Genomic DNA, 12,273 nt, shown 5'->3' on the forward strand with positions numbered 1-12,273 from the left:
TGTTTTAATCTGTTGGAGTTAGAATGTGCATTTCTTTTCATTTCTTTTCAGAAAAGAAAGCTGCATTTCTGCCTGGATCCTGAAAACAAAAACAAAAAAAACAAATCCAGTTCTTGCCTGTTTTTATCCTGTGTTCCTATGGAAAATCTAGATACTTATCTGGCAGCAAAAAGAAACATACCAAAGCACCTGTGACTTTACGCTACACCATATTAGATTTAAAAAAAACAACAACAATAAAAAGAAAGTATAAAAGACGTTCAATCAGTTCTGAAACCGGGACCCCTGCAATCTCAGAGGGATTTCCTCTCGTCCTGTCCGCATTCATCCGGTGTTCGCGGAGACGGTGTCCGCACGCCACCCAGCTGATGCACTTGAGGTCTCTATGGCAACCAGTATGGCATCACGTGACCGTGAAGGACAATCAGAGCCAATCAATGGGACGATGTTGAGAGACAAAAATACAAGAGAAAAGGATCAAATCACAAATTTATGCTTCTTGTCACTTTTATTCATGCTTTGCCAAAAAATATGTCTGTACATTTTTTGTGTTTGTTTCCTTTTGTTTTTAATCATCATCTTCTTGTTTATGCAAGCCTGGATGACTGTTTGTAGTATAGGATGTACAGGAGGAGGAACATAAATGCCTTTTTTCCCTTTTTGAGGACTGACTGACCTTTAACAGCATCTCTGCTGTTACACTGCAAAGCAAAAGCTTTAAATGGAACCTAATGTGAAACTCAGCTTTGAACTATTGCTTTTATGGGTCTTTAATTGATTTTTTTTTTGTTTGTTTTTAGTTTTTTTTTTTTTGTTTTTTTTTTTTAAAAAGCTGTATTTTCTTTAAGAAACACTGGATTGAATTCTGATCATCACATTTCGACAGGAGGTGGGGTTTGGGGTGGGTAAGGGGGCATCATTGTGTGTGTTTTTTAGACCCACTGGAACCTGCTTTGTATGGTTAAAATAGCCTACGAAAATATATTATGTAATTTCAGTCATTCTTTGGAAATATGACTAAAATATTTCCTTGTGTACAAAAAGAAAAATATTTATCTTAATTTTATTGCCTTTTGCGTTTCATTAAAAAAAAGGATTCTTAAGAATGAAAGCGTCTGAACTGCTTTTCCTTTCGCCTTTCCTGCAGCGTGTGTGCTCTATGAATGTGGCCTTGTGTGCGTCAATGCCAAGCCATCGTCAGACGTGAGAATACAGAGCACAGCAGCAAGCAGGAATAAAGAGGTGGAGGCTGTGAGGGTGGGGCAGGAGGTGGAAGAGGGGTGCTCAAAAGAAGGGAAGCAATTTGAAACTGTAGCTCCAGTCTGATAGGAGGGGAAGAAGAGGGAGAGAATGGGAAACTGTATCTGGCGGTGTTTGATGAGGGGGGAGCGAGGCAGGATGTGGAGTCTCCTCTGGCTCCTCAGGTGGGTCAGGTATTCACAGCAACACAAAAACGGAACAGGACCATTAATAGAACAAAGCTGTGGAAGGGGGGGTGGGGGGATCAGCTTTCAGCCTGCGCTCACAGCTTTCACTCACTTACTGTGGCCATCGCATCGCAAAAAGTATTCAAGCCCCTTTAACTTCGTTGCATGTCGTCAGTAGAACACATCTCATTCTGTTTGGTTGTTCATCACTTTAACAAGACAAAATCTGAAAAGTGTGGTGTGCATTTGCCTACAGCCCCCCACTCCTACCCCTAAAGAAAATCCAATGGAATCAAATGACACAGAGTTTCTCCCTGTGTGTAATTTTATATTAATAAAAGTATCCCCATGGCATGATGCTGCCACCACCATGTTTCCCAGCATATAGAGTGTTTCCCATGTAGGCTTTAAAAGGGGCTACACATGGTTTGTGACAAACTGTAAATATAACAGTGAAGGGAGTAATAAGTAAAAGATTTGTGGAGGACATGACAAATAGTTCTCACGCCAACAGATTTTCCCACCTGAGTAGATGATCCTTGCAGCTCCTCTACACCTACAATTAAAGCTGCAGTATGTAACTTTTATTTAAAAAAAAAAAGTTTTTTCCATCTTTGTTGAACCTGTAATGATACCATAACAGTATGGTATGAGAAAAATAATCTGATAAAACCAAGCTCTGATCACCACCTGCAGACAACATGGGTGAAGTGTCTTGCTCAGAGCAGGGATCAAACCGACAACCCAGCGATCACAGGATGAGCTCCTACCTCCATCGACCCACTATCACTCGATTATCAAATGAGAAAAGTGTGGTGTTGTTTCCATGAACATTTTGTAAAAACTAAACAGGGCAGAGTGGAATCCCGGTGGGTAAAGGCAGGACTGACTATGTAGTTCTAGAATATTTTTTATCTGGATGTGTTCACAGGACGTCTGCCTTGAGAACGCGCGGACCTCAAGGTTCGCCTGAGTATGTGGCCTGTAGACATGTTGGACCAGGAACTCATCGGCCCTTGGAGACTGGAGAGTGACGACCCCTGATCTGGGGGTTTGAATACTTTTGTGTGTGTGCCGGGAGCGCCACACACAGCACAGCACAGTTCATCAGACAGCGTGCTGCTAAAGGTGCGTCTGTGTCGGCCTGTGGACCAGCTGGGATTATCACCTCCAGCGTGTTGACCTGCCAGGACAAAGTGTTCACTTTTACTGCGTTACTTGAGACTTCCTGCGACATATTCACACCTTCTTATCGTACTGTAACTGCATCCTTTGTTGTGATCATAGCAATCATCTATGGGGCATTTACCTTTGACCCAAAACAACAGGGCCGTCTCATGGCACGGCTCGAAGCAAGCTGAGACGCTGCGTTGCCATGTCGATGTAAACTTTACCTCACTTTTAGTGGACTTTTTTAGTGGTGGTGCCTCCTTCAAACGTTTGCCTTTTTGCCCTCGACCGGCTGCGTTTTTACTTGTCAGTTCAGAAAAAGGCGCCTGACCAACAGTCCAGGGTCATAAATTAAGACCTTACAAACATTTACTTATTACTCATTTACTCAATTACAACCTCTTTGTTCAGTTCTCTTTTAGCCGTTTGGCAGTTTGTTATTGCAAAGATATGAGGCAGCGCTCCTACCACACACATGCACACACACACGCACGCACGCACGCACGCGCACACACACACACACACACACACACACACATATGCCCCCATTCTGCTCCCTGTTGGTCTTTTACATCCTCCTCATCGGCTCCTCAATCAGCCCACGCCTTGAAAACACACAGACATTTAGTGCGGTCTTTTGGCTCCTTATCAGCAGGTTTGCATTGGGCTTATCTGGTTGACATTGTTAAACTACTTTACCCAGAATGCTGCAGGAGATATGGGCACAATGGTAGGCTGGGGGGTGGGGGGGAGGTGTCCTCTGGGTTAATGAGAGAAGCTTTCAAGTTGTAAGAGCAAATATGCTGCAAGCTGATTTGAGTGTATGTGTGTGTGTGTGCGCGTGCATGCGTGTGTGTGTGTGTGTGTGTGTGTGTGTGTGTGTGTGTGTGTGTGTGTGTGAAGGGTCAAGGTGTCGCAGGAAGGTGTGGCAGCTTTTATTGTATTTTTTTGCAGAAGGAGGGGCTGGGGAGTCCATTTTGAGTTTTTTTTTTGCTTGTTTTATGTAATGCTAAAGGAAGAATGGGAGCATAACTGTGTATGCAGAGCTGTGCCTGAGAGAGAGAGAGGGGGCGGGGGGTTCGAATCATGAGAAAGCCCTCCATTTAGATATAGTCTGAGCATGTCAGAGAAGTGAATGGATGACTGTCAGCTGCGGTGAGGTGTGTACATATGTGTGTGTGTGTGCGTGTGTGTGCGTGTTTGCCAGGATGTATTCAGGTCAGCATGGGGATAAGGAGATCAGTGGTCCCGTCCTCATCACCTCATCCATTGCTCACATGAGTCGTGGCGAGGCTCACTGCCGCCGCCGTACCGAACGGCAGAGACACTGTAAACGTCCCGCAGCCAATCGGACTCCATTCCAGTTGTACAACATATTCCACGGTGACAGATGGTACACTCACATAAATCAGGAATTCCTGGCAGAGTGGAAGTCATGCGCATGTTCTGTACATTACAGCATCTACAAATGTTTCAGTTTTTCCTTTCTTCCTGCCCGCCCATCCCCATCCAGCTAGTTTTATGACTTGTTTCTCTTTCTCGTTTGTTACACAAAGACTTCAAAGGAATTTTTTTGACATCTATATTTCTCTCTTCTACCATAAGAAGATAAGTGGAATGCATGATGTGTTTTTTGTTTCCAACTTTTTCAGTTGAGCAGAACTTTTGGGAGTGGCTTTTCACCTCCTCAGAAGCATCATCCTGTTGTGTGGTTTGGGATCCAAACCCAGGCAGGTCATTCTGAGTTGATGACTTTATGGAAAACGCAAACGTACAAAATCTGGAGGTTACATGAAGGGAAACGGACAAAGAGCAAACCGGCAAGGCATAAGGAAGACAGAGGAATGACAGAACAGACAGACATAAATACTGGGGAGTTTGATTGCTGGAATGCAGAACAGGTGAGTCTAAGTAGTGGATGATGAACAGTTGAGAGCGAAGGCATCGAGGGAAAGTCACGACTAAATTAGAGGACCCAGAAATTAAGGAGGATAAACTTTACAAGAAAACATAAAACCACAAACCCTGACAGCCCAGAACATGAGTAAGTATAAGACTCTACTGCAATGTGAAATGAACCATGAGTAACACAGAACTCTAAACCAGACCAAACAGAAACCAAAGTCCTTCGGATCATAACAGGTTCTGACTGGATATTTGAACCAGCAAATATTATACATTTTTAATAAGGTTGATGTTCAAGTTATTCCAAAAGCTTATAGTTTTAGGCTCTTTGATTCTCTCTAAAGTCAGGCTTCATTAGTGTTTGGGATCACTGGTGTCTTGAAAGGCCCAGCTGAGTTATCCACTGTTGACTTGAACAGATTGAGAAGAATTTGGAGCCGGTGTTCCTTTTAGATTTATGTGAATGTTCCATTTTTTGTTGTTGTTGACCATGAGAGATTACTGAAGTGACTGGAGAGCAGGGTCAGAGTCTCTGGTCCAGTACTTAACTGGTTCAAGTCTCAACTAAAGAACAGAGATTTCTTTGTGTCATTAGGTAACTTCTCATCAGAGTAGACAGAAGTCACATGTGGCGTACCCCAAGGTTCAGTCCTTGGGCCGCTTCTGTTTTATGTTTTCATGCTCCCTGTGACAAATGATAAGATGATACAGCTCTACATCACAATGTCACCAGGTGACTCTGAACCTGATCCAAGCACTGAACAGACAGAGAACAATGTGAGAACACATCAATGTGTGTGTCGTAACTGAACAGAAACAAAATTAAAGTTATTATCTTTGGACCTGAACTAGAGTCAACGTGCAGCTTCAGTTATTACAGATAGAAACTAGAGATCAGGCTGAAATCAGGGAGTAGAGATGACCTCTGAGCCACATAAGGACATTTACAAAGTCGGCCTTCTATCACTTGAAGAATATTTCAGGGATTAAAGGACTAATGTCCCAACAAGAGCTAGAGAAGTTCAAACATGCATTTATCTTCAGTCACATTTTTTACTGCAACAGAACAATATTGAACTAGCTAATTTGAGATTATTATTTGTTAAGCACAGGTTATTATGTTTTCTTACCAAACATTTCCAACCACTGCAAAGCCAAAAGTCAACATAAAACAAACCTGATAAATAAACACAAATTAGTCCTATCTGGGTCAAAGTTCATTTTTACTCTAACCCTGGTACTTTCTTTATCGCAAGAAGAGAAAATGCAAAACCCAGCAGAGCTTTGAGAACCAAACTCATAACATCCTCAGTCTGTCATCTGCTGTTACGTCTCAGAACAGCAGAGGGAGCTAGACTGAACCGAGTTGTGGAGTAGGTGTGAAGAGGAAGTCTGAAATATAGGGCAGAATACTACTACTACTATTTGCATGAATTTAACATTCATTTGTTACAGCATGCCTTGTTTTTAACATTTTCCCGATCCTTAACGTAATGACTGAATACTTACACATTCAAAATTAAATAACAGACATTTCACATTTTACTGGAACTTCAGCAACTTCAACCAATGGTTTTAAGGCCGTGGCTGCCGAACAGCACATTGAAGTGCAACATTTGTGAGATAACGTCCTGAGTTTAATATATACATATATATCAGTGACGTGCGGTCAGGGGAGGCAGGTGAAGCAGATCCTCACCTGTCATCATGGAAAATAATATATAATAATAAAATCATTTATATTGCTATTTTCACCCTGTGGTTTGTACTATAAAGTATCTATCTTTTACTCAGCTTAACCAATTCTGATGATTTTTTTCTTCAAAATCGCTGGATTTTCGCATTTTCCCATGCAAATGCTCAGAAGCGAAGCCGGTGAGGCAGCAGCGAGCTGAGCCTCACCTGGGATTGCACAACCTCTGGCTAACTACACTGGCTGCCATTCTATGGGGGCATGTTCGTCCTGTCTGTACGCCGGTAATAAAATGGCTAAAAAACATTTAATATATTGACTGATTTTCCATAATTTCGCTTATGTATATAATGACTAGTGTTTTTTTGTCACCAACTGTGTGTGTATCGTGTTTTGTGTGAGGAGGAGCGAAACGGCAGAGAACAGGCTCGAGGTGAGGCAGGCAGTTCTCTTGCCTCATGGCAGGGGGCGCTCATGATCCCAGATATTGTGACTCCACAACTGCAGAGTAAGACACAGTGAGCTAGCCATGGAGTTAGCCATGCAGTAAATAAGTAAAGTACAGCGATATATTTGTTTTCTTCTCTCTTCCGACGTCAACATGAAAGACTACATTTCTACAGTTAAACAGTTTTCTGAAGTGGATTTTCAATTGAAGCAGGAGATAATATCTAAAGGAAGACCAACACCGGAGCTGAAAGTTTTGCTTTGAGACAGTTTGATGATTCTTAAACGGAGTAGAAAAGACAAGCTGAGGATAGACTTGGCTTTGGATGAACTGATATTTTTGTGCAGAATTAGCGGTGCATGGATTTCATTGATACATAAAGGTAAGACAGCAATAAGATGTTTTTTAATAAAATGTGCATTTTTTGGGCTACAGTTTATGTTTAAATAATTCAGTAAAATGGAGTGGTAGCTAATCTACCACAACAATTATTTATTAATTAAACATTAAGTCTAAAACGTATTTCAACAACAGACTAAATGTTCTGTTCTGTGTGCAAAATTCTTGAATGGTTTTGGTGTTAAATCCTAAAACATGAAGTGGCATTGTTGTCAGTTGCTATGGCAACGAGTCTACGTAGCTTGACGAATACAGATCACTTTGTTGTGGATCATAGCACTAAGTTTCACTGAGTTAACGCGGCTATGGATGACATGTAAATGATTAGTCTTTTTGCCCCCCAGCGTTGTATGCTTGCCCAAAATTTCCCTACGTCCAATAACATGCATGGTGTCTAAGTCATAAGTCAGTGCCTCACCAGCAATGAACCTCACCGCACGTCACNAACTGCAGAGTAAGACACAGTGAGCTAGCCATGGAGCTAGCCATACAGTAAATAAGTAAAGTACAGCGATATATTTGTTTTCTTTTCTCTTCCGATGTCAACATGAAAGACTACATTTCTACACTTAAACAGTTTTCTAAAGTGGATTTTCAATTGAAGCAGGAGATAATAACTAAAGGAAGACCAACACCGGAGCTGAAAGTTTTGCTTTGAGATAGTTTGATGATTGTTAAACGGAGTAGAAAAGACATGCCGAGGATAGACTCGGCTTTGGATGAACAGATATTTTTGTGCAGAATTAGCGATGCATGGATTTCATTGATACGTAAAGGTAAGACAGCAATAAGATTTTTTTTTATTTTTATGAAATGTGCGTTTTGTGGGCTACAGTTTATGTTTAAATAATTCAGTAAAATAGAACGGTAGCTAATCTACCACAGCAATTATTTATTAATTAAACATTAAGCCTAAAACATACTACAACAACAGACTAAATGTTCTGTTCTGTGTGCAAAATTCTTGAATGTTTTTTGGTGTTAAATCCTAAAACATGAAGTGGCATTGTTGTCAGTTGCTATGGCAACGAGTCTGCGTAGCTTGATGAATACAGATCACTTTGCTGTGGATCATAGCACCAAGTTTCACTGAGTTAACGTGGCTATGGATGACATGTAAAAGATTAGTCTTTTTGCCCCCCAGCGTTGTATGCATGCCCAAAATTTCCCTACGTCCAATAACATGCACGGTGTCTAAGTCATAAGTCAGTGCCTCACCAGCAATGAACCTCACCGCACATCACTGAGATATATATATATACACACACACACACACACATAAGAGAGAGAGAGATGAGTTACATCTAATTGCTCTTCTTTCAGCTCTTGCAGCAGTTATTGCTGGTATTTGATATTTGGAATAGTAGAGGGTCCGTGGTCGCCTGGTGGCTGCCTGGACCGGCAGTCAGAGTAGGTCAAACATCCTGTAAAAGTCTTGGTGGACACAGCAACCTTAGCCACAGACACCTGATAGTGGTTGTGTGTGGATCCTGTGAGTGTGATATTCTTGATATGATCTTGATGCAGGCTGAAATTAACAGTCAGTCGGTTGCCAGGCTCGTCAGCTCTACCCCAGCGACAGGAAGATATCTGCAGAGTATCAGAAATATACCGCCGCTGCAAATACACCACACACACACACACACACAACCCAGGCCTGTATGATGTTTCCTCTTGAAGGGCTGTCAGCCCACTGCGGGAGTCATCAAAATGCCTGTAACGTTACACTGATGTCGATTTAATATGTACAGTAAATTAAAGTGACACCTGAATGCTGCGACAGTGTTTGAGGATTTATCACTTCACCAAGTTAAATATGAACCCAAATAAAAAGTGTGGTATGAATAGGCAAATGGGTTGTGTTTCATTGCTTTTCGTTTTCATTTTTCTCACTCTGTATGTCCATAGGGTGACCTATGATGCTTCCTTGAACGGTTAGGATCGGTTTATGTGCTGCACAAGACATGTTCATTGTATTTTTTTGTACAAAATGATTGTAGATAATAAAATTCTAGTTCTGCCTTTTTGAGTTCCTTTCAGAATGGGCTCTGTCACTTTAAGTCCCAGTAGGCTGATGCTGGCCACGCCCCCCAACTCAACATTTACATTTGACCGAGAAAAAGGCTGTGAAATGATGCAATCGTACATCTTTGAAAAGCAGAAGTGGAGCCTTCTGCACAATCAATAAGAATGGCAACAACAAAATACATTTTTCCTCTTTTCTAGCAGCCATTGCACAACGCATACAGCAGTAAAATCAGCTGACCAAAACATGTCGGGCTTGGGTTGCTAGGTAACGGCACAGTGCCTGTTGATTGTGACTTAGCAATGGATCGGCTCATTTTCCCTGACACCAAAAAAACATGAACTTACCAAAAAACGTCTGGGTGTTTTTATACTCAGTGGAGACACAAATGGAAGTATATATAAAACTGTGCAAAATGTTAATTTTCCATAATAGGTTCCAGAATAAGTCTAAAACATAAAAGAAAATCAAGTACGAATGAAAAACCAACTTGTGTACCCTGAATAACATCGTACCTCCTCACATCATATGAGGGAAAACAGCAGCTGGCAGAATGTGAACCAGCTGCAGAAATATATGTACAACTAAAACTTTATACTTTAGGTAAAAATATTCACCTCAACCCTACGAGGCAATGATCTGCTCACCGAGCTGAAACTGCATCCTTATATGTAAACAAACCTTTTCTTAAAATGCAAATAAAGTTTGAAATAAAGAAGGAAAAAGTCCACTTTTGGCACTTAAATTTGATCGCAGTATTTTAGCTTAAATACTCTTATTTTAAGTTAAAATAATTTTTATCACATTTTAAATAGCTATTAAGCAATACATCTAAAGTATGTTCTTCATAAATTCTACACTTTGGCTCTCTGAGTTTGGCAGCAAAATCCTCATATGAAATCTGAGTAAATCAAAATATTCTCAAAAATTGATTGATTCATTGACACTTCAGCTGGCAGTAAAAAAGTAAAAGTACTTTGTTACTGTACTGTAGTAGATCTTTCAGGTATCTGTACTTTACTTGAGTATTTACCTTTCTGGTGGGTTTTTCCTTTTCCTCCATATATTTTAAGAGAAATATCAGCACTTTCTACTCCTTATATTTTCACATATGCCTTGTTATTTCCGAGATGGAAAAATCCACCGCTCGGACAAAAACAGTGTTGTAGTGTCTGTAGCTCTCCACACAGTCAATGCAACCAAAGCCAAGCAGAAGAAGGAGACCAGAGGAAAACAACATGGATGGAGACTTTAACCTGAGTAACGTCACCAACAGAGGAACTCATTCAGACGTTCCCCATCTGTTCCCAAACATCCTTCCATGTTTGACTCAGGGAGCAATTATGATGAACGCGTTGTGTTTGGAGCAATCTAAATGATCCCGACTGAGATTTGGTTTAAAGAAAAAAAGAGAAACATATCAGCATTTTTTAAATCTTTATACCAACACAGTGGATGTTGTAAGCAAAAAAAAAAAAAGAAGAATTTTATATATATATATATGTATTTCTTCTGACCAGAACTTCTTTAAGTATTTTAGACTTATAATTCATGTTGTATTGTATATGTAGGTGAAAACTACTTTTTGCACTTAAGTAAGTTTCAAAACTCGTACTTTTTACATTTTTCTTGAGTAAAGCAGTTCAGCTCGTACGTTTACTTTTACTAGAATATTATTTTCATACAAGTATCTTTCCTTCCACTTAAGTCGAGGGGGTGAGTGGTTTGGGCCCCTCTGCTCACTGGCTAACTGCCTCCATGTCATGCTGCACTGACGCATTAATTCCTGCACAGCTGCTTCGTCGTCAGGTGAAGGTGATCACCTGACGACGGTGATCTTCGTCAGGTGATCACCTGGAGCAAGATGAAGCACATCTCAGACAGACAGAGGCCTGGGCAGAGAAAACCAACATGTTGGTTAATAAGTCGAGTTGAGCTCAGCGTCCTCCTGTCACACCTCACATGTGTTCTCTTCCACTTCGCCATGGATCCTTCAAGCTTCTACATGTTTGTCAGAAGACGCTGCAGCTGCCCTGTCCGTCTCTAGATGTCAAGTGAAGAGGCAGACGGACAGAGTGACCTGGAGCGAGGCTTTCTGTACCTCTCTGCTCTACCAGTCCATGTGTTGGGAGACAGAAGGACTTTACACTCGCCCCATAAAAGAGCTGCAGATTAAAAAAAACATACAATATTATAGGATTAATCAATGTAATTCATGCAAAAGGAGTGTGTAGGCCTGTTCTGCAGTGGGCTGACAGGTCTGTATGGATGTTTTTGTTGGTTTTATGAAATATTTACATTTTAGAAAAAAGTAAATATTAACTAATTATTGGAAATATGTAGTTGAAATCTATCACTCAGTGTATTGAATCTAGTTTTCTAATATTTCTGTGAAATTAGAGAAATAAATTAATTTTTTTACTCAAATTTATTCAGATTCTCATCAGTCAACTTGTGGACACATTTTTGTCTGCAGCACAGACCCTTTAGATAAATCACATGAACGTAGTTTTGAGTTTTAGAAATATTCTGGAAATCTTTCTAAATATGGCACATGTCAAACTCAAGGCATGAGACCCAAATGTGGCCCGCCTAAGCTGTTTATGTGGCCCTCTGGACTCCAGATTACATCAATACATTCTGGCACAACCGGCCCTTTAAGAACATTCAGATTTTGGATTTGGCCCCTGAAACATGGCGTTCTGTCAGTCTGTCGGCTCTGGGTTAAAAACATGATGGCAGTGTCAGTAATGAAACAGCAATTTCTCCAATTTCTCTCTTTATTTTAAATAATTTTCTAAATACCTGGGAGAAATCAGTGGCGTAAAGAAATGTGCACAAAACCCAAAGAAGGACAAATGCTTTATTTGCGGCTTTCAGTAGAATTAAATATATTTGTAATATCCTGGATATGTAAAACACAGAACATGATGAGGCATTTACAACCAGTGAAAGGCAGAGAGTGTTTTCCTCTGCCAGCTCCACAGTTCAGGATAACAAGCCAGTAAAAAAACAGACCACCTCTGCAGTCCCTGCAAAACTACAAGACGATTTGAGCTAATAATAATCACAGCCCCCCCATTGAATGCGGCTAATGCAAAGGCACGGTTACCATGGCGATAAATGGCAGGAAATTAATAAACAATTTAGAATATAATTGGTAAACCTTGTCATTTGTGAATAGAAATGAACCCCAGAGGAGAGA

This window comes from Poecilia formosa, unplaced genomic scaffold (assembly GCF_000485575.1).
Source record: "Poecilia formosa unplaced genomic scaffold, Poecilia_formosa-5.1.2 Scaffold4, whole genome shotgun sequence".
Lineage (NCBI taxonomy): Eukaryota > Metazoa > Chordata > Actinopteri > Cyprinodontiformes > Poeciliidae > Poecilia > Poecilia formosa.